At 37.9% G+C, this 27,351-nt stretch overlaps 1 protein-coding gene and 1 long non-coding RNA gene across 7 annotated transcripts in view; one reads left to right on the top strand and one right to left on the bottom strand.

Moving 5' to 3' along the window:
- LOC139356180 (uncharacterized) overlaps positions 1-25,179 on the bottom strand; it is a 131,149-nt gene extending 105,970 nt beyond the window's left edge. The window contains exons 1-2 of the long non-coding RNA XR_011607622.1: positions 25,043-25,179; positions 2,256-2,358 (exon numbers count right to left, since the gene is read on the bottom strand). This is a non-coding gene — a long non-coding RNA (uncharacterized lncRNA). The remainder of the gene's footprint in view (positions 1-2,255; positions 2,359-25,042) is intronic.
- Positions 1-27,351, top strand: part of LOC105467216 (attractin like 1) — an 882,222-nt gene that overhangs the window by 685,841 nt on the left and 169,030 nt on the right. The gene's annotated exons all lie outside the window — the stretch shown is intronic.

Here is a 27,351-nt window from a genome sequence, read left to right as displayed (position 1 = left end):
GATTTGGAGTTAGGATGAGTGTGGATAATACCTGGTTATGCCAAACACTAAAGGTAGATTCACTTTGGGAGGCTGAGGCTGGCAGATCACCTGAGGTCAGGAGTTTGAGACCAGCCTGGCCAATGTGGCAAAACCCCGTCTCTACTAAAAGTACAAAAATCAGCCAGGCATGATGGCAGGCACCTGTAATCCCAGCTACTCAAGAGGCTGAGGCAGGAGAAGCTTAAACCCGGGCCTTGAAAGTTGCAGTGAGCTGAGATCACACCACTGCACTCCATTCTGGGCCACAAGAGCGAGACTCCGTCTCAAAAAAAAAAAAAAAAAAAAAATAGATTAATGAAAGCTAGGGGTAGCTTTGGGCAAGGTGCTTTAAGGGCCCATATAATAGGGTAATTAAGCCTATAAGAGTCTTGGTCACCTAAACTATAAAAAACACTTCTGGGTAGAAGAGGTTTTTATATTCCAATTCAATCTTGAGTATGCTGTGGTTTAAGCCAAGATTTATTTTCTCTTAGCATATATTTCAACTTTAGTACAGTCCAACAATAAGATACGTATTCTCTATTAAAATCTCCCTCTTCATCTTTTGTTCACACAGCACTATAATCAGTATCACATAATTCCTACCACTGACAGAGTATTTTCTCTATTTTTTTTTTCAAGATCAGGTAGCACTGATAACACTTCTTGCTAATATTTCACTGAGTTATATTTGGAGTAAATGAAGTCATGTTTTTTTTTTTTTTATTTAATGAAAAGCTATCTTCTTCCCACCACCATCCCACAGGCATCAAAGGAAGTTAAATAAAAGAATGGCTATTGTGACATTGACTAATAGTCATAAGATGTTAGCTAAGAAATGAATACCATTGAGGTTCTGAATGATCAGCTGTTAATTTTTAAGATTATACTTTAGAAAATAATAATAAATCCTGCTTTTCATGAGTTGTTCATTAAAAAACTTATTTTAAAAGTAATATATTTTGAGTAACTACATTCTGTCCAATGTAATTCTCACTGCATACTTCTGAAATGTTTACCCCCGAATGATCCCTTCTAAAACATACAGCTTTAGCTTGTCAGTTTACTGGCATTGAATTTCAATACTTAAGTTAAAATGTGTTGAATCAGCTTTGCAATACTTGGCCAGATTTTTTAGAATAGTATTATCCTTTCATCTTACTTATAGAAAACACCTAAGTAAAATAGTATTCATTTTCAAACCTCAATTTATTGTATACAAAGCTTGCTTTCTTAATAGATTACTTTGACTTCAAGAAACAACATTTTTCCTTCAATTAGAAAATATTGGGTTATTCCTCTGAATTGAATCTTTGTAAGATTTAAAGCCTTCCAATTATTACCCAATATAACAAAATTAACATGAAACCAAAGCTCTATAGCAAAAGTTGTAATATTTGAACTTAAAAAGACAAATATCCTATATGGACTTCAAAATATGTAATATATCTTAAGGAGTCAGTGCAATAATTTTTTAAAAGCACAATTTTATTTAAGGTACGATAAGTGTTTAAGAAGGAGAAAATGGGCCAGGCACGGTGGCTCATACCTGTAATCCCAGCACTTTGGGAGGCTGAGCTGGGCAGATCACAAGGTTAGGGGTTCAAGACCAGCCTGGCCAACATGGTGAAATCGTGACTCTACTAAAAGAAATGTAAAAATTAGCCAGGCATGGTGGCATGCACCTGTAATCCCAGCTACTCAGGAGGCTAAGGCAGGAGAATTGCTTTAACCCGGGAGATGGAGGTTGCAGTGAGCCGAGATCATGCCATGGCACTCCAGCCTGGGCAACGAGAATGGAACTCCATCTCAAAAAAAAAAAAAAAAGGAGAAAATGAATTTACAGAAAAGTTAAATACTCTTTTATTAAAGCAGCTCCATTATACAAGAGGTAACACTGTTATAGGCTGTCTGCTTTCTTGATGACATAGCCAATTAGTTTGTAATCTAGGCAGGTATCAAGCTTAATCACAAATGGAAGATGATACATATTTAAAATAAATGAGATAGTTCAGGAATAAGTGGTATATTATCTAGCAAGTAAATTCAGTACCAAAATCAGTCGCTAGGATCTTCTCCAAAGTATGTAAAGCATATGTTAATCTGGACATGGAGTATCTGTAGCTAGATAGTATATGCCACTACCAAGTGCCATTTGGCCTCCCTGGAAAAACGTGACCTGATGAAGAATAAAGAACCTTTCATAATAATGTACAGTTGCTAGATAATCTTACCTCTTTTGGCAGATTAAAGGTGGTTTCAGATTCTTTGACACTTCTTCTGTTAAGAGGTGGGGTCCAGGTCTCTTCCTCTTGAATCTGGGTGGGATCTGACTGTCTGACTAATAGAATATAGTGGAAGTGAAGTTTATCAGTTTTGGGGTCCAGGCTTGAAGACAATGGCAGATTCCCCTCCTGTCTCTTGTAATATTCATTCTTGCAACTAAGCTATCATGCTGTAAGGAAGCTCATGTTTGAAGAGACCCATGTGGAAAGGAACCAATGTCCCTGCTGACAGCCCTTGATGAGCTGACAGCTGACAGCCAGCACCACCATTCTAGGCATAGGAATATCTTGGAAAAGATCTTGAGAGATGAGCCACACCTCCAAGCCCTACTCAAATTAGATTCAGTTTATTGGGAATTCTGGGACTGAATGCCGCCGTTTGCAGCAGTGGTTAGCATCTTAAGAGCGCATGAGAAGGGCCAGGCGCAGTGGCTCACGCCTGTAATCCCAGCACTTTAGGAGGCTGAGGCGGGCAGATCACTTGAGGCCAGGAGTTCTTCTCAGTACAGATAAGCATAAACATTAATTGTAATACATGCTGAAGGTTTTAAGGATGAAATGTGCTTGTCTCAAAAGAAAAGGTGGATTAATAAAGGAACAAACTGATCTGTGATGAGGCTGTGATAGAGCCAATGTAGCAAAATATTAAGAATTGTAGAATTGAGGTGACAGGCATATGGTAGTTAATATACAATTCTACATTTTTGCATGCTTGAACATTTTCTTTATGAAATGTTGCGAAAAACAAAGATGTGAGGTGTTTGACACCTAGTAAACATGCAAAAAGTGCAAAGTTTTTAAAATTGTTACTAGTTTTATATTTACTAGTAACCGAATGAAATATTTATACAGCTTCATTTTCTTGAAAAATTCTTCTAAAATATTAATTTTAGTATACCAGTTTTGACTTTGTTATATCAAGAAATGTAAAGTCTTGCTGAGCAAATAGTATATTTCCTATAGTAGATCTTGAAATTCAGTAATAATCCTGTGGCACTAAGAAAAATTAATTGACCCAAATTCTATGATATTAGATGTATTTTAAGATGAGTTTTACTAAATTTAAATTTAACTCTAGTTTAACACAAGAAAGAAGATATCCAGCATACAATTCTAACTGAATATACTGTTTTCAAATAAACAGTTCATTTAACAAAAACTGGCCCTGTGCTAAATGCTGTGGGAGGGAAAATTGAGCTGCTTAACACAAGGCCCTCACCCACAAAAGACTCTCAGTGTGGTTAGGAAGAAATATGCAACCTTTGGGGAAAAAAGGAACAATGCACGAGTTAAAAATATTAAACGTAACAAAGAAGTAAATGATTAAGAATCAAGTGAATAATATAGATAATATGAGCTGAGAGTTCAGAAGATGAAAAAAATCATTATGGCCTTGAAATGAAAATTTTGGGAGTTTCACTGCCTATTTAAGCCCTTTGGAACATGAAAGAAACTTATTGGGAACATGTGGTTTTGATGGAAGACAAAATCCAATTGAATAAAGAATAATGTTCAGAGGCAGGACTTTCTTTGAGAATTGTGGAGAGAGGGAAGAATAAAAACAGAAGTTTGAGCCACAGTCAGCTAGAAATTGTAGCTGAATATTATAACCTTTCTTCCTTTCAAGAGGTGCTTGTTTATTGTCTGGTTCATATAAAGCATTGAGATAGGTGCTGAGGGTTACTATGAATGAAATTTGACCCTAACTTCAAGAGGTTTAAGAGTGACAATAACAAGAGCTATCTACTAGATGACAAGAGTATGCTGGGCTAGTTGAAGTTTATGGCCTATTAGAAGAGGTAAGGAAAAAAAAACTGTAATATACAAAGTATAAAATGTCAAATGTCATTTTAAAAGACCAGATAAAATGCAAAGTGAATTCAGAGAAGAGTTTTCTTATAGTTGTATAAAGGAGGATAAGTATTTATGCAGGAGGTAGCACTGAGTTGGTCTTTAAAGAGGAATGAGTAGATTGTGAACAGAGATACAGTAAAAGAGTAAGGAAAGGGATAAGAATGATCCAGTGAATGAAACTAAATCTTAGGCATTACATCGAATACGTGATTCTTTCCAGCTACAGTGCAGACTGTATGGAGAGGATGATTGAAAGGAAAATTGGGCCAGATCACCTAGGCCTTGAATACCATGCTGAGTGTCTTGGGCTTTATTCTGCTGGCAACAGGAAGCCATTAAAAGATTATGACCTGAGGAATGAAAAGTTGAGAGCTTTTTTGTTTTTTTTTTTGTTTGGTGTTAGTCTGGTAGCTTGTGTAGGAGGAACTGGAGGAAGAAAAATCTAGAGGCAAAATGACCTCAAGGCAATGAGGACCTGAACCAAGGACATACAAGGAGCTATTTCAGAGGAGCTGGAAACCATCATTCTTAGCAAACTATCACAAGAACAGAAAACCAAACACCGCATGTTCTCACTCATAGGTGGGAACTGAACAATGAGATCACTTGGACTCGGGAAGGGGAACATCACACACTGGGGCCTATCATGGGGAGGGGGGAGGAGGGAGGGATTGCATTGGGAGTTATACCTGATGTAAATGACGAGTTGATGGGTGCTGACGAGTTGATGGGTGCAGCACAGCAACATGGCACAAGTATACATATGTAACAAACCTGCACGTTATGCACATGTACCCTAGAACTTAAAGTATTATAATAATAAAAAAAAATAAATATAAAAAATAAATAAAATAAAATTTTAAAAAAAAGGATATAACCTTGCAACCAATTCAGTATCAAGAGCAACAGGACAGCAGAGTGTACCAAAGTGGGGTTCAGTAAGATATTGACATTGCTTAGAATTGACAAGTTTTTAGTTATATTATTGTTCTTAAATTCCCTGGAAACAATGTTCCTTTTGCTGCCTGCACCCAGGGCAGATTGCTCCCAGTGTCCCCCACCTGGTAGGCCATTGCATGGAAGTAGAAGCACTTAAAGAAGCTTCAGAAATTCAAGCTTAGCACCTGGGAGTTTGATGGTGCTTCTAACAGAAATGGAAATAAGGAAGATAAAAGCAAATTTGGGAATGAGTTCAGTTTTATACATGTGAGTTGTGGTTGGCTGGCCAATTGATAATGTCCAACATTCTCAATGTGATAGTGGATGTAAGTCAGCTGAGAAGTTAGGACAGCGCTCTAGGTCAGCGAGTCCTCTGTTTAGAGGTGGTAATTAAGGCTAGTGGAATGCCTCTAGCTCTGAGGGAGTTAATATTTATAATTGAGTATCTACAATGTCACTCACATATCTGGTCTCTAAAGCGAGTGGATCTTAAAGCAAACAATACTCAATATACACAATGAAGGGCACCTACCAGAAATTTCCATATTGAATTTCCTTCCTTTAGGCTCCTGCCAAAAATACAATTGAGATAATTGGCACTTAAAAGCTAAATATTAGGAGGATTGTGCATATATCCTTTTTTATTTTTTCTACATTCTATCACTACAACTTAATTATTTGTGTCCAAATAACCATAAATATCAGAAAATAGATTACACTGAATACATTAGAACTTAGCTTTTACAGGAAATACGCTCAATGATTTACAAGGTAATGTTCTGCCTTAGCCTTCCTCGAGGGTTGGTATAAAACATTTAGAAAATGCCAATGTAGTCTATAAAACTAGTATGAAACATATTGTCTTATACACACATGATATGTCCTGGAAAAATGATTCTTTGAAAGGGGCAAAGCAAAATGGCCATTGATGATCCCTACTGCAGGAACACCAAATTTAACTACTTTCTACACACAAGAAGAGCACCCTTTTAAGTACCAGAAATCAGGTGAGCAATCACGTTTGCTGGTTTTAACTTCATATTGCTGAAAGAGGCACTGAAGAGAGTAGGAAATACAGTCTTAAATTGCCACTGCCACTCCTCCTTCATCAGCAGCCACATGCATGGAGAATCTGTTTGATGGGGAGAAGGAGAGCGCAGTGATTGAACTCAGTGCTGCTCTGTCACAGGATGCAGAAAAACCAGCACCCACAGAGGGAGCATTTAGACCAGCCCTAGCCAGAGGGGAATCACCTGTTCCAGTGGTCAGAACTTGAGTATTAGCAAGCCTCAACACCACAGGCTGAAGTGTTCTGGGGTTCCAACAAACTTGAAACATAGTCTAGGCCGCGAGGACGGCAATTCCTAGGCAAGTCCTAGTGTTGTGCTGGGCCAGTAGACCTTGGCTAGGGGCACAGGACCTAGTGAGACACTAGTCGGGGCTGCTGAGGAAGCGCTTGTGCCATCCCTCCCCAAACCCCAGGCTGCACAGCTCATGGCAATGAAAGTGATTCCTTTCTGTTTGAGGAGAGGAGAGGGAAGAGTAAAGAGGACTTTGTCTTGCAACTTGGTTACCAGCTTAGCAACAGTAGGGTAGGGCATTGGTCAGAGTCATGAGGCCACCTTTTCAGGCCCTAGCTCCTGGATGACATTTCTAGATATATCCTGGGTCAGAAGGGAACCTGCTGGCCTTGAAGGAAGGACCCAGGCCAGGCAAGATTCATCACCTGCTGACTAAAGAGTCTTTGGGCCCTTAAAAACCAGCAGTGATGCTGTGGGCTTTGGGTAGAATGCTACGGGCTTTGAGTGAGACTCAGATGTACTGGCTTCAGGTGAGACCCAGCACATTCCCAGCTGTGGCGGCTACAGTGCGAGACTTCCGCTTCAGAAAAGTGGAGGGAGGCCGGAAGAGGGAATATGTATGCGAGTTCTCATATACATCTATATATGTAAACTCCAAATCAATTTTTAAAAGGCACAGTCAACTCGATAGAGAAATGGCAATATACTTGAGGAGACACTTCGCAAGAGGATCTGCAAATAGCCAATGAGCATATATAAAGGTGCTCGACTTCGGTTAGTCATCAGAGAAAAACAAATTGAAACCACAAGGCAATGTCATTACACATCCACAAGAATGGCTAAAAGTAAAGACAGGCATTACCAAATCCTAGCAAGGATGTGAAACAACCATAAATCTCACACATTACTTTTGGGAATATCCATTGGTACAACCATTTGGAGAAACAATTTGGTCGTATATTCTAAAGCTAAACATATACATACTCTATGACCAAGCAATTCTCCTAGATATAAGCCTAACAGAAATGAGTACAAGTGCTCACCAAAAAAAAAAAAAAAAAAAAAAAAAAAAAAAAAAACATGTACGAGATGGTTTCTGGCAGCACTCTGTATGACAGTCAAAAGTCAATCAAGATTAGGAAAAATATATTTTAGTATAGTCACATAATGGAATACTGAAGTGAACAAATCATAACTATATGCAACCATATGGGCAAATCCCACAAACATAATGTTGAACGAAAGAAGCCAGACACTAAAAGAGTATCCTACTTATATCAAATTCAGTAACAGGAAAGACTAATCTATGATAATACAAGCTAGCATAGTGGTTACCCTGGGGAATGTGGGGCAAGTGCCTGGAAGAGGGAATAAGGCAAGTTTCTGGGATGATGAAAATCTTTTATTTTTCTCCTTTAATATGGGTAACAGTTATGTAGGTCTGTTCCCTTCATACAAATTCACCAAGCTATACATTTAATATTTTTACAGTTTTCCGTATAAGCTATATTTCAATAATAACCCATCCATTTAAAGAAAAGTAATCTTTCTCCACTGGCTGAAATCAGCCAGATTGGGTAATTATGGTCAGCTGTTATATAGTATCAACTCTTATCCACCATGTTTTTTATTCTCTTCGCTTTTTGCCCTGAATGGTAATTCCTGTAGCTCCATGGATATATTTAGATAATTTAGGATATTTGTTCCAAATGATGACCCATGAACCCAAGAAAGGATTAAAGAAAGAGTTAATATCACTATGCTTTTGAAAATGGGAAGACTGCAAATGTCTCAGTTTAAGTGTCTTTACACTGTTTTAACTCATATAAAGTGGTATGTAAGGAGGCCATATGCCACAGAGTCCAGATGTTCTTGAACCAGTAAACATTCTTCAATCTGAAGCAGGTAAGATCTTTAGCTTTTCTTAACTGCTTCAAACCTTAACCACCTCAACTTTATGGTTTATTTAACCAAGCTCCTTAGAAACTAACAGCAGGCACAGCAAAATCTGTTTTTAAAGAAATAAACAGGGCAAAATGAAATTGAACTTTTACATTCAATTATCATTATTTTATTCCTAATGTTGATTGTAGTTTCTGTTAAATAATTATGATGAAAAGAAAAACGGTTGATGTAATCACAACTTGACATTTTGGTAATTGTTAAGCCTCCTCATTTTGTTAAACCGCCTCACATCATCTAATTGATTATTAAGTGGCTGATTTCATTCACCTGGCCATAGTAGGCCACCTGTAAAGCAGCTGTGCCTATCCTACAGCATGACTCTTCAGTGCTCTGAAAAGAGAAAAGGGCTGAGAAGTTGAAACTGGGAGTCTGTCATGTTCTTGATTCTATTGGTCACTCTATTGGATCTTTTAGGAAAATCATTTTACCTCTCTGACCTTCAGAGTTTCAATCTGTAACTTAATAATAACCCTTGGCAGTGAAATGTCTTGAATGGTGACTTTTAACATAGCAGCAGTCATAAAAAGATAAGATGATAACTATATAAAAGAGTTTCTAGGAGCTTACTCTTGGGGCAAATCGTTTTGCCACATAATATTTTTTAAACGGACAGGACAGTTACGAAAGATTCTGGAGAGCGTTGTCATGTTTATTGATCAAGTATATTTGTTAGGGGCATTTTTATTAATCAGTACACATGACTCAGCCTCTTTTAAAGAATGTCTTCAAATCTTAAATACTTCATTTAAGGATATTAAAAGGGCTTGGTGATCTGGTCAGTATTATTCAGCATGGATTAATTTTTTTCTAAAAGCAGACAATAAATATAATGTATTGTGGACATCTAAAGTCTAATAGCACTGCAGAGGTGATGGTGAATTGTTAGCCCCTCTCAATAGTTTATGAACAGGATGAAAAACTAGAGGCTATGGATTCATATTTGTCTATATGATGCCAAACACACACACACACATTTAAGTGTGTATTAAGGGCCTGTAGTAAAAAGACAAAAAATGCTTTTAAAGTTCTAAATTAGACTGATAAAAATCCATAGACATATGGGCCTCTGTCATGATCAAATAAAAAGAGTTCAATTTTGGAGATGGAAGTAGAGGTTCAAGTCCCTTAGACTTACTAGCTAAATAACTATGAACATGTCATTTAACTTCCATTCACCTCAGCAGGTTCATTTGGAAAAATAGAACAATAATGCCTAAGAGCTTACTGTGACTATTAAGTATGATAATAAATGTTAAAATATGTATAAATTGCAAAGTACCTACACATTTAAGATATTATTGAGATAACCTTTGGGTTTTCACATTCAAATAGAATGTCATTTAGGCTCATAGGGTAGTTACTCTTTCTCTGATTCTTGTAAGTGAATTACAGGAGATCGGCAGGAATTCTTTAGCTCAGATAGTAAGGAGAAAGAAGTATAAAGTGATTTGGGGCCGGGCACAGTGGCTTATGCCTGTAATCCCAGCACTTTGGGAGGCTGAGGCAGGCAGATCACGAGGTCAAGAGATTGAGACCATCCTGGCCAACATGGTGAAACCCCGTCTCTACTAAAAGTACAAAAATTAGCCGAGCGTGGTGGTAGGCGCCTGTAGTCCCAGCTACTTTGGAGGCTGAGGCAGGAGAATCACTTGAACCCAGGAGGCTGAGGTTGCAGTGAGCGGAGATCGTGCCACTCTGCAGTCTGGTGACAGAGTGAGACTCCATCTCAAAAAAAAAAAAAAAAAAAAGATTCTGAGTCAGAACTGTGTTGAAGACCTAGCTTTATCTCTTGTTTTGTGAACTAAAACAAGAGATTAAATTTTCTGAATGTTACTTTTCTTTTCTGTAAAATTGGAATAATATGCCTTATAGAGTGTTGTAAAACTTCAAAGAGACTATATAATCACTACACGCAGGGCTTATTGGCTCTTAGGATTAAGATTTATTTTGTATGCCAGGCATAGTCCTAGATGCTGTGGATACATAGGAAAAGACATGAGTCTTGCCTTCAAATCCATAAACTATCGTGGGGGGAATCACATATTAAGACATAATGTCAATAAAAAATGATAATTCCCATGATACAGGTATGCCCAAGGTTCATGGAGTAGTAGTAGAATCCAAAAAGATTTCCACAGGTAAAACAAATGAGTTAGATGTGTATCATTTGCAAGGCGGATTCTGTGTTAGTTTTCTAGAACTGCCATAACAGATTGGCATAAACTTGGTGACTTTAAACAATAAAAATGTGTCCTGTCTCAGTCCTGGAAGCCAAAATCAAGATGTCAACAGGGTTGGTTTCTTTTGGAGGCTCTGAGGGAGAAACCATCCCATGCCTCTGTCTTAGCTGTTGGTGGTTTCTGGGCATCCTTGGTGTTCCCTAGCTTACAGTTGCAGTTTCTGCATCAGTCCTCGCATGGCCTTCTTCCCTGTGTGTTTTCACACATCCTTCGTATAAAGATAGCAGTCATTGGATTAGGCCCACCCTAATCTGGTATGACCTCATTTTAACTAATTATATTTGCAAAGGACCTCTTTCCAAGTAAGGTCACATTTTGGGTGGGCATGAAATTTGGAGGCACACTATTCAACCTCTGGTTCCCCCAAGTTAAGTTCTATTTCATGTGCAGAATACATTTGCCCCATTTCAACATCTCCCAAAGTCTTAACCCATTCCAGCACTAAATCTAAATCCAAATTCTCATCTAAAAATTCAAAAAGTCCCAAATCTCATCATCTAAATCAGGTATAGGTAAGACTGTGAGTATGATCTATCCTGGGGCAAAACCCCTCTCCATCGGTGGATATGTGAAACTAGAAAACAAAGTATCTGCTTTCAAAATACAATGGTGAGAGAGGCATAGATTTAGACATTCCCATTCCAAAAGGGAGAAAATGAAAGGAATGAAGAGATCACTGGTTCCAAGCAAATCTGAAACCAAGCAGAGAAAGTTGCATCAGGTTTCAAGGCTTGGGAATAATCCTCTCTTACAATATTCTATCTTGTGGGCCCTTGTTGGGGCATCCCCACCCTGTATGGCCTCTTCATCCGTGGCTCCACCCTTAGAGTCATTCCTCCTCCGTTTTCTCTCATCTGTGTCCCTTTCAGTCCAAGCCTAGCAGTGCTTATTGGTATAAAATTCTCAAAAACCGTGTTGGTTGCTCATGCAATGCATGGGAATCTATGCCATTACGCAAGAAGGTCCTCCACAGATCTTTTCTAGATGACCTCATGTCTATTGCTGGCTTCTGCTGAGATTGGTTATTAGATCTGTTAACCACATACCTAATCTCTTCAACAAAACATCCAGCTACAGCCTTCACATTCTCTCCAGAGCATGTTTTCTCATCTTTTGCTATCCAAATACACTGCGAATTTCCCAAATCATAAAGTGCTGGTTTGTTTTTGCTTAACAGTTTGTGCCTCAATTTACCTCTTCCCTCTCGCATTTTACTATAAGCAACAAGAAGAAAGCAGGCCAGACTTCTCATACTTTGCTTCAAAATCTCCTCAGCTGAGTATCCAAATTCATCCTGTACATGTTTACCTTCCATACAACACAATTGAGTTGAACACAACTCATTTCTTTGTAACAAGTACTGACTTACCTCCAGTTTCCCATAATATGTTCTTCATTTTATATGAGACCTCATCAGAGGCACCTCTAATGTTCTTATTTCTAGAAACGTTCTCTTCATGACTCTCTCTCTCTCTCTCTCTCTCTATATATATATATATACTCTTTAAGCTCATAGAAGCTTTCTCTACAGCTTCCCTCATTCCTTTTTGAACCCTCACCAAAATCACTTTTAACATTTTTATTTCTACTACTATTCTTTTTAAGTCATCAAGGCTTTTCCAGTTATGTGCTTCATAATTTTTCTAGCCTCTACCCATTACCCAATTCCAAATTCCAGAGCCATTTGCAGATTTTTTTAAAATATTATTACCCCTTACTTGATACCAAAATGTGTGTTAGTTTCCTAGGGCTGCCATAACCAATTACCACAGACTACGTGGCTTATACCAACAGAAATGTGTGGTTTAACTATTCTGGAGGCCAGAAGTCTGAAATCTAGGTGTCAGCCATGCTTCCTTGGAAGGCTCTAGGGAAGAATCACTGCCTCTTTCTACCTTCGGGTGGTTCCTGGCAATCCTAGCATTCTTTGGCTTGTAGTTATATCACTCCCATCTCTGCCTTCATCATCACATGCGCTTCCTCTTCCTCCTTATGTGTCTTCATATGGCCTTCTTACAAAGATGTAAGTCATTGGATTTAAGGCTCACCCTAACACAATTGAACCTCATCTTAATGAATTATATCTGCAAAGACTATATTTCCAAGTGAGGTCACATTCTGAAGTTCTAGATGGACAAGAATTTTAAAGGGGACACTATTCAACCCAGTCTGAGTTCTTATAGACCTCTAATTCTTCCTCATCTTCTCTTTTTGGTGACAAGACACTAATATTAAGTTGCTATGGTGATAGTTTATTTATTTGACCTACTATCTGCATTCTATTTCTTTTCCAAATGTGTTTCTTATATGTTAAACTTTTACTATGTCAGACTGCGGCAACACCCACAGAAATCTAAACATTATGTTTTTGCCATTTTGTTTTTTGTCAGAAACAGTAAAACATTGTATTTAAGTTATTGGATTAATATGTCTGCCTGCTACTAACTGTGGTTAAATAATAATGTTTGTTTTTATTCATAGTTAATTACATGCTCAAGTTGAAAATATCAAAAGTTCTTTAACTGATTCTGTGAATTGATATTTAATACATGGTCTGCCATGGTTACCCAGCCTGGGATTTGTTACTTTAACACATCAATCAATGGCAAAGTCAATGTGTAAGCTGCTAGTGATTTTGGAAGCATCTTTGTATTCAATAGTCTTGTACCTTATTTGTGATTGAAGGTCATTCTTTAAGAAAAGAATGATATCTAAGACTGTAAATTCATTGTACTTTCTAAGCTCTTGAGAGTAGAGATTTGCAACATCAATACATAGCCAGGCTTTACCCATTCGGGCCACTAAGCCTGATACTCATAGCTTTAATTATTTTCACTTGATGAAGCTAATTCCAGGAATACTATTCTTTACTTACTTGGCTGTTAGAAGATATGTCTATTTTATCATTTTGAAACTTATGAAACAATATCCTTTTGGTTTTTGTGCAGGCTTTTTTCTCATCATATACTTGTAAGATTTTACTTGTCTTACCTTCATAGTAATCCACATACTAGGGATATTGTATTCAGAAACTTCATGTCCCACTACTTATTAACTGTATTGGAGTGTTATTTCTTGAAGTTTATTTTGAAAATATGATCCAAGCTCCTATTTCATTTGGGTTTGTTGTTGGCTAAAAAAATCCTCTTCAGCACCCCCATTTGCCCCAAAAGATATCATGTCCTAATCCCTGGGACCTTTATCTTACTTGGTAAAAGAATCTTTGCACATGTGATTAGGTTAAGGACCTTGAGATGGAAGATTACCCTGGATTATTACATAAACCCTCAATGCAATCACCAGTGTCCTTATGAAGAAGAGTTAGGGGAAGATTTGAAAACAGACAGAAAAGAAAAAGGCAATATGATAGTAGATGCAGAGATTTGAGCAGTTTAGACACAAACTGATTTCTAATCACTGGCCTCCAAAATTGTGAGAAAATCCATTTCTATTGTTTTAAGCCACCAAATTTGTGTAATCTGTTACAGTAGTCTCAGTAAAATGATACAGGTATGTAACATTTTCCCTTGGAAAATATGAGATACACCATGCTCCCAACAAAAATGTAATAGGCTGCTGGATTTATATGTAGTAGTTATGTTTCTCAGTAGTTCTATGCAGAAAGCGCATCCTCTGAGTTGATACTGGGTTTCGAGTAACATTCCTCCACTTTGTTCTTAAGTGAAATACTTAACCTGTCAAATTAATTCTGAACTTCCCCATAGAATAGATTTTTAAATTGGGAGACTATTTCAGTGATGTCTTTTAAAACGAGGCACATCTTTTCCTATCTAAATAGTGTATTTCTGATTTGCCCCCTCTGTAAACATTCATATTTCTTTATAAAGACTCAACGTTCTGTTCAGTTTTCATTTCACATCATAAATTACAGATTAAACCAAAGCTTCCCTCCTTTATGGGTGCAAAATTGATGGTACAACAAATTGTTCTCTCAAATGGTTAATTATATTTCTAGTTGCCTACTTGAAGGTCTAATTAGCCAATTGCATATGCTTTTGTGGGGGCAAGGAGATAAGTGGCATTCTCAAGCAGGTAATTAGTAAAGCAATTAGTAGTGCCCACAGCTAATTACAAGAATGAAAATTGTCCCCACCAAAATGGTACCAGTGTCTACTGGGCAGAAAACCAGTCTCTGGAAAGTGACAGGAGACTTAATGCATCTGGCAGTGTTAGAATGGCAGGCAGTAAAACAAATCATCAACTAGACCTACATAATCTATAAGCAACCTCCTGTGAGAGGGCTGTCAGAAGCCTTCCTAACTGTGGCAAAGGGCGGCAGCTGGGGCAGTTTCCCTATTGCCAGTAATAACCTGCACATGAACTTGTATCCCTGTCAGGAGCATTGTGATCTTCAAAGTTCTTTCATTCCTAGAAATAACATATTATGAAATCCATTCTCGAGTGGCCATTTTTTATGATGTTGTGTTATCAGTATCTATTTTTCACACGTTATAAAATAAAGGATTCTGTGGGGAACACCGCTCGTTTTTAGTTGCTTTTCAACTGCATCTGACCAGTTCTTTAAGTAACAGAACTTCAGTTAAATGTTTCAGTGAATTCATCTTTGCAGAACGCTTCCTGTGGTTAGCAGGTTTTGTTGTCGAAATCCCTGCAGGTTTTATGCCCGATTAAGCTTCTGATTGGGCTCTTTGTTCTTTATTACCCAACTATTTATCCCATGTAAATGAGAAAGGGTAGAAATAGGAAAATTTGTTTTATCTGACAGCAAGTCAAACAATTTAGCTCTCAAGAAAAAAGAAAATAAAACTTGTTGAGAAAGTTGGTACTCTGTCTGAAAAATTTAAATCTGCTGTCAAGAAAAATGAAAAAGCCTGAATCGCTGCATCTCCTGACACATTTCAAAATGGGGATACATAGCACAAATTATAGTGTGCTTGATGGTGCTGGTGATAACAGCACCCAGCGCTCCTCCCAGGGCAGCAAGCACTACTGCTAAAAGGGTTCAACTGTGGGGGTTGTGCACAGATAGTTGCCTGGGAGAGCAAAGGACTGTTAGGTCAGAGTTTCCAAGAACAGAGCAAATATGCCAGAAGAATTAATGATTTCACTGGGAAAATGCTTTTGTCATTTTTTCCTATTTTAAAATTTCTTTGCCCTACTCTGTATTTTCCCATCATTCCTCCTGCTCAGTCTTAGTCATTTACTTTAATCAGGACCCCCTGCTTCCTAAGCCAGGGCAAAATGTCTAGAACTATGGGAAAATTTTGCCTCGAAGTAAAAGTCAAAACAAATGCAAATCTGCTATTAGAATTGAGCAGTTTAAATGCTCCAGCACAAGTGAGGATTAAATTCTGGAAAAGGGTATCCAACATAAACATACAACCAAGAGGTTATTTTTTTAATGAACCATGATTGAAGGATAGTGCAGAAGAAGGATTAAAGGCATTAATTATACAAGAGACAAAGAATAAGCAGACTTTTCTTAAAATGTAGTATAAAACAGTTTTGTTAGCCAGAGAATAAAGATATGTTTGTTCCATTAAATATTCCATGCTTGTATTTTTTTCAAACACATTTTCTTGTGCGTTCTGGGAAAACACATTTGGGATGTGTTTCCCAAATTGGTTCTGAGATCACAGACTGCGTGGTCTGTCATTTACCCTGCCTCTCCAGAGCAGGACAATCTGACAAGTGGGCACCCAGCCTCTACCCAGCGGTGGCCCCCAAAGCAGCCTTGTTAGTTTAAAAAGAAAAAAAAATCTCTTATTATTTGAAAGAGCCTTCTTTCCTTGAATTGACTTGCTCATTGTAACTTCCACCCACAGTTTCTGTTCCCCAAAACTGCCACAGGGAGGTTCTGACCCTGAAAAAATGGCAACCTCTCAGATATCAAAAGGTTCATATACTAAATCTTTCCTCCAAATCCCCAAGGCCTCTATGGCCTTTCTGTTATGATTGAATTTTAGCTGATTTAATATCTGTTCCTAAACAGTGTCCAAACAATAATTCAGTTAAGCTTATGTCCAACCAGAGGAGCATTATTCAAATTTGAGTGAGGATAGAGAGAGGGAAGGAAAATGAAATATTCTGCCTCATTTAGCTTTAAAAACTTGTAATTTGACTTAAAAAAAAAACCCTTTTAAACTGAATATATTGGTGTCAGAGAGATCTAGACCAGAATGCTTTTAGAAATTCCATATCTAAGGTAATATTTCGTCTGCTTTTCTAGCTTTATTCTCCTTTTTCTATCTTCTACTACTTTATTTTAATTTTTCTATCTTCTACTACTTTATTTTAATAAGCTTAAATAGAAAGAATTAAAAGGTGCCTATTTTCTTTACTCAGTTTCTTACACATACTTCGAGCTTCGTGTAGATGCTTGTTAGCATTAAAAATGTTCAGGGGTTTTGAACTGAACACATTTTCTCTTACTCTACCATCTGCCAAACCAATGCAGTTTCTATACGATTTACATGAGATAACCCAGAAGAGTCAGAGACATAAATAAAAACTAAAATTCCATCAATGGTAATTAGAATCTGTCTAATGACAATGGTGATGTTTGGAAGAATATATTATGACATGTTCCTGTCTCAGGACTTTTTAATATCCTTCTCTTTTTTGCTGAAAATCTTTTCTCCCAGAGGTCCACATAGCTTACTTCCTTACCTGCTTCAAGTCTTTACTCAAATATCACCTTTTCAGTGAGGCCTTGAAGAGCCAGACCCTTTAAAATTGTATTTTCCCTTTCCTCATGCCAACATACTAACCACCAAGATTTCCTGCCTTATTTTTCTCCATAATATCTATCATCATCTTACCTATGCTTTTTCTCATTATCATTTGTGAAATATATCATGTGTACAGGAGAGTGTACAAAACACATACGTACAGTTTAGAACAAACACCTGAGTAAGCAAACATCTGTCTAATCACCACCCAGGTTAAAGGTTAAGAAATAGGAAGCTCCCTAGGTGTTCTGAAAGGTAACCACTATTCCAACTTTTATGATAGTCATTCCCTTATGTTTTCTTATTGTTTTTTCAATTATGTATATTTGCAAATAATAATATATAATTTAGTCATTTATTCTAGTAGAAACAACAGGCTAAGATATCTGGCACTCTTTATATATAGATGAGTTCCTAGACCTATTCCAGAATACTCCAAAACTTATTCTCAGCCCAATCAACTTGCCTCTTCCTTCACCAGCCCTCTTAGCTCTGTCTGTTTCACCCCCAACCTTCCATCTCTTTCCAACCTTCCTTACCTAGTTTGGCATACCCCTACTAGATTTTTAGGTTCTTCTCCAACTCTCTTAACAGGACAGTCTTCACTTTTGACATAAGTCAAAATCAACTGACCAAGGTAATCGAATTTTACTAAAAATAGCAGATAATTTCTTTCATTCCTGAAACAAATTTAAATGGTTATAGAGTTTCTGCTATTTGTTACCTATTCTGGTAACAGAAAGCCTCATGCTTATCCGGTCAGCCAAACTTTTTGTTCTCTGGTACAATCCTCAGAGTGACTTTGCTTTGCTTAGAATTATCCCATGTACAATTTCCATTTAGATTTATTCCAAAGACTTCAGCAAGCATACTGCTTCACAGATGATCTCATTTTGTTTTGATAATGTGCTCAATCATTTCATATACAATCAAAATGAGTAATCAGAGGTTATGCAAATGAAACTTTATCATCATTGGGACTGCTGCCTATTTGCAAGTATCCTTCATCCTCATCTAGTTGAAGTTAGCTATTATTCTCTTCTACAGAATTTTCAGTGGAACAATGTCCACCTTTCTTTTGTATGCTACAGAGTCCAAAGAACTGTACTCATTTTCTTTTTATGTTGTTAGAACTAGATGTATCATTCAGCTATAATCTGAGTTCTACAATAGCTGTAATCACTGTGTCACTGGCCCCTGAAATGAATTCTTAGATTGGACAGTCACTAAACTATCAACATATATTAGGTGTAGCATCTAAATCTTCTGTTGAGAATATTGCCATTTTACTTATCTAAAGCAGTATGCAGTTAAGTGTAGCAGTATATATCTAAATTAATGTCTTTTGTAGCATTTTATCAGTGTTCTGCCTTTTCTCTACACTGACTGCATTTTACCAGAAACAAAAGTTGTGGAGCAATGAATTATCCATACATAGTCTAGAAGCTCTTTTGATAAAGGATATTCAAAATGTTATATGAAAAAATATAACTTTTTCTGTAGTTTTTTCACTTATTAGCTTCAGCATTTTTCATTTCTTTCTTCAAACAGGTTTTTAACTGATAGCTAAATCTACTATATCCTCTGCTCAATAAGGCTAAGTTTAAATAGACAAAAATATACACAAAATTCTACTTCTAAAAATATAATTGAAATATCTATTTTCAGTTTGAAAAAAAAAATCATTCTTTCTAGAGGGTACCTAGCTTCAGTGTCAAACTGATCCAGTTCTTTGAGAGACATGTTATTGCCAGGTATTTAGAATAAGTAGTATCTGGAAGAATACAAATATACAAATGATTATTTCCATATAAGTAGTAAAACTTTAAGGAGATACTTTAAAGAAGAGGCTCAAACGCTTTTTCATCACTACCACAAAATAATAATTTCACCATTTTTAAGGGTTCTGCACTGAACTGATTATGAAAAGAAAGTCTTGTTGCAAGACTTCAATGAAAATAAAATACAGTTTTTTAAAAAATAATTGTATGGTTAGTCATTATCTGTGCCCCTACTGATTTTTGGTCATAAGGTTATATTTGAAGAAATATCTTCTTTTATATATTCGACTTCAACTCAATCATGTAATAAATTTATCCAGCCTGTGAAGAATTTTATGTAGTCTCTCATCATAGAAAATGATGGTAGGTTGCCCATGTGGCAAAGGCTGTAAGTTTAGATATGCTGATGATTATTATCTGTGTTAAAGTGACCTCAACACTTTCCAAAATACATTGATATAATAGGAGCGCATCATCTATATTCTATTAAACCACAATAAAGTTAATATTAATACCATGCATTTTATAAAATAACTTTGAAGAAGCTGAAAGCTTCATTTAATTTAGTAATAAGATGCTTGAGGACCACTTTGGTTTTAATAAAAACATGGAAAGTAGCAGATGAGAAAGAACCATAAAGATGCCAGTCGAATAGCTGTAATACCAGTTAGTTGGCAATTGATTCATTCATCAAATATTTATTGACTACCAACTATATTTATGTACCATCACACCTTGGACCAGTAGAAACTGAATTAAGTTTTAAAAATACAATGAATAAGGGTGCAAATGAGGAATAACTGATTGATAATCCCAATGAGTGTGGGATTTTTCTTTGTGGTGAGTGATGAAAATGTTCTATAATTAGATGACAATAATGGTTGCACAATTCTGTGACTGTACTAAAAATCAATGAACTATGTGCATCCACTCTAAACACGTTGATTTTTATGGTATGTGAATTAAATCTCAGTAAAGCTACTTAGCAAAACAAAGCTTTATTGATGGAAGACAACAATGTCATAATGATATTGATCATAAAGTTATTGGCTCTCAGTCAGTGTTGAACAAGTAGGCAAGTGTGCATCAAACAGTTTATGAGACAATCCTAAAGAAGTCGGACTGTTTGGATTTGGGATTAACATTTGCTGTCCTTTGCATGCACAAGAAAACTCAGGCTTTGTGACACAATATGCATGCTTGTTTTTAAACAATCACAAATTTACAAAAAAGTATTTACAAGTATATATAAATAATATTTTTCCTCACACCATTTCAGAGTAATTTGCCACTTGACACACTTTTATCTCCTAATACTTTAATGGGCATGTCCTAAAAAAACATTTTTCTGCGTAACCAAAATGTAGCCATCAAAATGGAGAAATTAACAATAATGTGTGACTACACCTAGTCCTCAGACTCCATTCAAGTTACAGCAATTTTTCCATTTACAGCAAAATTATAGCAAAAGAATCCAGTTTAGAATCATGCACTGCATTTAGTTTCCTCAGTATAGAACAGTTTCTTGGTCTTTCCTTGACTTTCATGGGCTTGATAATTTTGAATAATTATTTTATAATGGATTTTAGAATGTCCTTCAATTTGGATTTGTTCAGTGTTTCCTCATGATTATATCCAGGTAATGTAATCTTTAGTGGTGACATGCACTTCAGCAAAAGTGATTCTATATTCTTTTCATTGCATCCTGTTGGGATGTGCACAGTTTCATCTTGTGCATTGCTGATGATGTTTGCTTTAATCATTGCATAAGGTAGTGTTTTCTTCAATATAAAATTATTATTTTCCTTTGTACAATTAATAAGTACTTTATGGGAAGTACTATTAAACTATGTAAACCTCCCATTCCTTATCAAACTTTCAATTTAATATTTCCTTATTTATATGACACCTTCCTATTTTATTCACTGAAAAATAATGTTACTATCATTATTTTGATGCTCAAATTGTCCCAGATCTGAGAGGCCCGTTTAAGATGGCTTCTGGGTCCTTTTGAAAAGTCTCTATATTCTTTGAGGCCACATCTCACATCTGCCCTCATCTGCCCTCTTTACTTTCTGGCACAAGATATTCCACTTTCATCTTGTACTTCTATGCCTCAGTGATTTCTCCAGAAAGTCCTGGTTTCTTTTAGTGGAAAATAGTATTTAGAAGCCACAATCTGACATTAGGTATGCTCATTGCTATTGAGGTATTGCTGCTCCCAGGCCTCTCTGTAGACAGAGCTGGAAAACATATGTATATATACATTTATATGTATATTTATTTCTCTGTCTATATACTGAACACCATGAGTATATATAAATGGCTAAAATTCTGATCCAGAATCCAAGGTTCATTTATCTGTTCCCATATTTATAACTCCTTTACCTAACTAGGTGATGAACCTGGTTTCCATTATCCTTAATGTATGGAGTCAAAAATAAAGCCTCCTTTGATGTGACCAGTCTCCTGGTCTCAGCTTTCCTCCCCTCCCCAGTACAGATTCCAGTCTCCCATGTATTAGTCCATTCTTACACTGCTATAAAGACATCCTGGGACTGTGTAATTTATAAAGAAAAGAAGTTTAATTGGCTCATGGTTCTGTGTGCTATCCAGACTTCTGCTTCTGGGGAGGCCTCAGGAAACTTACAATCATGGTGGAAGGCTAAGGGGAAGCAAGCACATCTTTACGTGACCGGCAGGAGAGGGAGAGAGACAGCAAAGGAGGAGGTGCTAAATACTTTGAAACAACCAGGTCTCTTGCAAACTCTATCATGAGACAGCACTAGAGGGACGATGCAAAGTGCTAAACCACTGGAAACCACCCCCATGATCCAATCACCTTCCACCAGGCCCCACCTTTAAAACTCGGGATCATAATTCAACATGAGATTTGGGTGGGGACACAGAGCCAACCATATCATCCCCCATTCAATCTCCAGCACCCATGCTGGGCTGGCTTCTGCCCCACACAGATTCCTCCTTATCCTGCTAATGCCCTTGTGTTGAGTGCCAGATCACTCCCACATCTAGATTCCCTCCTCACTCTACCTGGGCACCTGAACTCCAAATCCCTGTGCAGAGATGTCCCCCTGAATGCACACATGTCTCACCTCACTCAGGCTTTGGATCCCCACATGGGCCACAACATGCTGCACTCTGCTGGCTCTCAGATACTTCATGCCAGGCTGCCTCTCTGTGGAGATGCCATCATCACCCTGCTTGGGACAGCTTTAAACCAGGCAACTACCACATGTGGATGCCTTTTTCACCCCACTCATGTTCTGATGCCACATCTGCCCTCCTTCACGAGCACCTCCTCACTCCATTGGCGCTCTGATGCCCTGTTCTGGCACACCATGGTTTCCCCTTCCCCCCTAATATGGACACCTACCTTGCTCTGCTGCCCCTAATGGCTTTAGGACTAAATTGTTGAAACAGGTAAGCAAAAGGGAAGAAGAAGGGGAAAAGCTCACACAATATTTTAACTTAATATGTCTTTCTCACCCACTAGACTGAACTTCATGGCAGAAGGAACCACATTTTTTCCATCTTTTTATTCTCAGCTCTTAACAAAATATCTGATACATAGAGGTAGGTAGCAATGCGATAAACGCTTGTTAAATTAACCTCATTCAAGTGGAAAGCTGAGAACTTAAGCAATTCCAGTCTTTGGCTCTTATCAGTGATCTCAGTCAAACTCTTTGAGCATTATTATAGAAAGGAAAGTAAATCGTAAGCAGTTTGGCCAGTTGTCCTCCAAAGAGGATCTTTCTGAAAAAAGTATAACAAAATGAAGCTTTTTCATGGGGGCTAACCCTTCTATATACAATTTGCTAATAATATAAATGAAATCTATTGATTTATTTTGAAATCATAAACTTAAAAAGAGCAATGTTCATTAAATGTAGAGTTTTTATTCTTAATTAATATCAAAAATCATTGACCAGAATTATGCCTTGTTTCTTCCATTTTCATAATACAGGCAAGTGAATTAGTTTCTATTTAGTTTCAACTTTATAGGTAATTCAAGAAATATAATAAATGAAAAGAGAATTAAATGATATTTGGACTGAAGCATTACATAGGAATAACAAACATAAAGGCTTTATTCTAAAATATAGGGACCTGGACTTTTAGTTCCTGTTAATGGCAGGAATAAGCTTTTATTTGTGTCTTTTCTGGTAAGTTTGTTCATTTATTCAAAATGTAATTACTAGACAACTAAGGCCAACAACAAAATTTGTGGGGCTCAGTACAAAATGAAAATGCAGGGCCTCTTGTTCAAAAAGTAGGAAAAATAGGCCTTTAAAAGTCCTAAAATATAACACCTTTTCCTTTTTTCCGTGGTCTCTCTCTCAGCCTGAATAGTGTTTTTTAATTTGTAATTCAATTTTACACTCAGGCACTGGGATACTCACCAAGCAGATATCAACTTTTATAGGCACCTGGAGGCTCACCTGGGGCAGAAGGGGAGGGGCGGGGGTGCAGGCCTATGCAGCCCATCAAGTGCAAGGCTTCTTCTGCCAGTTTTTGGACTGACACTGGGGATATCAGAATGAACAAAACAAACAAAAAGTCCCTGCATCATGGAATGTACATGTCAGCAGAAGACTCAGGTAAAAAAAAAAAAAAAAAATTGTATGTGTGCACGTGCCTGTAGTATCTGTTAGGCAGTGATAAATCCTGTGACAATCAAGAAACAAAGCAAGAAAGTGGGGTTTAGAGTACTCAGTGTAGTGGATAGAAATGAGCTCCAATTTAAAGTAGGTTAGGAAAGTCTTCACTAATAAGATGACATTCAAGCAAAGATCTGGGAGAAGTGCAGTAGCCAACCAGAGGGCTCTCTGGGCCAGCATGTTGCAAGCAGAGGGAGGAACAAATGCAAATTCTTCTCAGTCAATGCTGCAAATACTTCAGTGAGACAGTCCAATTTCCTCAGAGACTTTTTTTTTACTCCACCCCCACCCCCACCCCCCCCCACCTACCTTTCCCCATGTCACTAATCTTGTTTCTGGAATTTGTTCCATCTTCTCTTTTCCAAATTTAGTTAGCCTAGGTGAGATTCCTGCTATCTGTCACCTGTTACAGGAGGCTTCTAACTTCCTGCCTCAAAGCTGTCTGCTCCCCATACCGCTGCCTGTTGCCCTCATCACTGCTGGAGCTCAAGTCTCAAACGTAGCTGACTGTGTGTTCTCACTCAGAAGACCCGTTGTGTGGCTTTCTTGTACCATACCAAAATGCAGAAGTATTAGGACCCTATGTTATGTTCAGAAATGCCATAAAATGATCTGCCCCATATGCTGACCAAACTGGTTTTGTCCTGATACGGACCACCAACTGGTCATCTACACCTCCATGCCTTTGCTCATCCTGGAGGATATTTGTTCAGTTGCAGAACTATTGAGTCTTCTCCTTGAAATGTTTCTTGATCTCTCCAATTAGAATAAACTACTTACCTGGTTTTAGTTTTACTTAAATACCTCTTTGCCCACCAGGTAATACGCTTTTTTTTTTTTTTCTTGAGTTGGAGCCTCGCTCTGTTGCCCAGGCCAGAGTGCAGTGGCATGATCTCAGCTCACCACAACCTCCGCCTCCCGAGCTCAAGCGATTCTCCTGTCTCAGCCTCCCGAGTAGCTGGGACGACAGGCGCATGCCACCGTGCCTGGCTAATTTTTTTATTTTTAGCAGAGATGGGATTTCGCTGTGTTGGCCAGGCTGGTCTTGAACTCCTGACGTTGTGATCCGCCCGCCTCAGCCGTCCAAAGTGCTGGGATTATAGGCATGAACCACCAGTAACAAGCTTTCTTTAAGTCAGAGATCCTGTCAATACCTGTCTCTTTGCTTTGCACACAATATGGACTTAATACATGCTTGTTGAATTTAATGTTATGAATGCAACTCATATTAATTGTAATAGTAGTAAATTCTACAGTAACACACCTGGCAATGATGCAAATTAGAATAGCTTGAATTCAAACACAGAATGATTGACCAGCAGCTTTCTGTCCTCTACCAGATTCCTTTTCTCAGGAAGGAGAAGGGAACATGAAGGCCTCTCCCTCATGGTGGTGCTAGACAGGGAAAAATCAGACAATCCTATTTCAGGAAGCAGAGAGGTGGGGGTTGGTCCCCCGTATTCTCCCAGCCCATTCTCTCTGGATCAGGCCAACAAAACATTCACCAGTTAACGAAGAGATTCCTGGAATCACAGTTGCTCTCCCAGAAGTCCCAGCCAGGCCCCAGAATTCTCCCCATCAATTTTTATGTTAGAGCAGCCACCACTAGGTGGCGCCGAACTTCAGCCCAGGGTAGGTGAAATTTGCATCAAATAGACTCAGAACTTCAGACGGCCAGTTGCACAGGCTGACCTTTACCATTTAGCTAATCTCATAATAACACAACCCTACATTTTACACAGCTGAATTTCTGGGGCACTACTTATTGCATTATGGCAGAATTTTGTTATATCATTTTCTAAAATCTTACAATACAGATACTCTGCCAGCCACTTTAGAGGCTTTATCTTTAATGCTCACAGTAACCTGTAAGGTAATAGGTACTGATACTTTTCTTCTTTTAGCAAAGAATCTGGGCCAGGCACGGTGGCTCACACCTGTAATCCCAACACTTTGGGAGGCCGAGACAGGTGGATCACCTGAGGTCGGGAGTTCCAGACCAGCCTGACCAACACGGAGAAACCCCATCTCTACTAAAAATACAAAATTAGCTGGGCATGGTGGTACATGCCTGTAATCCCAGCTACTCAGGGGCTGAGGCAGGAGAATCGCTTGAACCCCAGGAGGCAGAAGTTGCGGTGAGCCAAGATGGCTCCATTGCACTCCAGCCTGGGCAACAAGAGCAAAACTCCGTCTCAAAAAAAAAAAAAAAAAATCTGATACCAAGAGAAGAAATGTCTCTTGCCCAAGAGCTGTCTCTTGTACAGCTAAGTTACAAGTGACAGACCTAAGAATTACATTCAAGCCTGTCTGACTTTAATGCCGTGCTTGTCATATTTCCACTCTACTTCAATTTAATGATCAAAGAAAGGAAGGAAAGAGACAGTTGAGAAGATGATTAGGGAAAGAAACAGAAAGAGAAGGGGAGAAATATATGTTTGAAAGAGAAGTAAATGAAGTATGTTACCATCTGTTTTTTTCAACCCCAGAGGTCTGACTCCCCCCCAGGAAAGAGCTGCTTCTAGCCTGTCCTTTATCTCTACACCTGCCCTGCTTATCTCCAGCACCAGAGGCTCTTACCATGACCATTAATGGACTGAGTTTTTGTGTCCCCACAAAATGCATAGCTTGAAGCTCTAATCCCCAATGTGATGGTATTAAGAAGTGGGGCTTCGGGAAGGTAATTAGGTTTAGATGAGGTCATGAGGGTGAATTTTCTCTCTCTCTTTCTGCCATGTGAGGACACAGCAAGAAGGCAGCCATCTGCAAGCCAGGAAGAGAGTCATCACCAGACCCTAGCCACACAGGTTCCCTGACCTAGGACTTCCCAGCCTCCAGAACTGCGAGAAATAAATATCTGTTGTTTAAGCCACCCCAGTCTATGACATTGTGTTATAGCAGTCAGAGCAGGTGAAGACTGTTAACTTGTTATTCTCTAAGGAAAATAGAGGTCTTCTTCTCAAACCTGTCTTCAGAAACAGGTTCACATCCCCATCTTCCAGTCATTGACCTAAATGGAAAAGTTTTTGTCTTCCTAGTCATTATCTGCACCTAAACACAGGCTTGCCCATCTGTAATCCTAGTCTGTTCCTTTTCTTTGGTGAGGATAACCCTTCCTCTCTTGCTTTAACACCCTGTATTTTCCATTCATTAGTGACTCAGACCTCTGGTAATGGTATGCTAGTTAACCCCCTGTCTCATCTGACTTTAAATGATTGCTTGTTTTGACCTTGAGGAAATATGAGTCCACTAGGAACTACAATCTTTATGGCCACTTGAAAAACCTTAAGGTGGAATAGGGTACCTTGCCACAGAGGAAACAAATGAGGAGAGAAAGAGAATAAAGATCAGTGAGAGGAAGAGAAAAATCAAACTAGTAGTATACAAAGTTCTCAAATTTCAGCAAATTATTTTGCTTCCAACTATATTTAATAAACCAACAAACCATTCTGCCCTTTATTTGCAATAAAAATATTGGGGTATTATTATCTTTGAAATGCAAATTATGTGGTTAACTATTGTTCATTTTCTAAACTCTGTAAGTATTTAAATTGTGGATGGGGAATATTGTTT

This window comes from Macaca nemestrina, chromosome 9, assembly GCF_043159975.1.
Source record: "Macaca nemestrina isolate mMacNem1 chromosome 9, mMacNem.hap1, whole genome shotgun sequence".
Taxonomy (NCBI): domain Eukaryota; kingdom Metazoa; phylum Chordata; class Mammalia; order Primates; family Cercopithecidae; genus Macaca; species Macaca nemestrina.
Note: the sequence above shows the minus strand (reverse complement) of the source record. Positions and strands in the feature narration are given on the sequence as shown.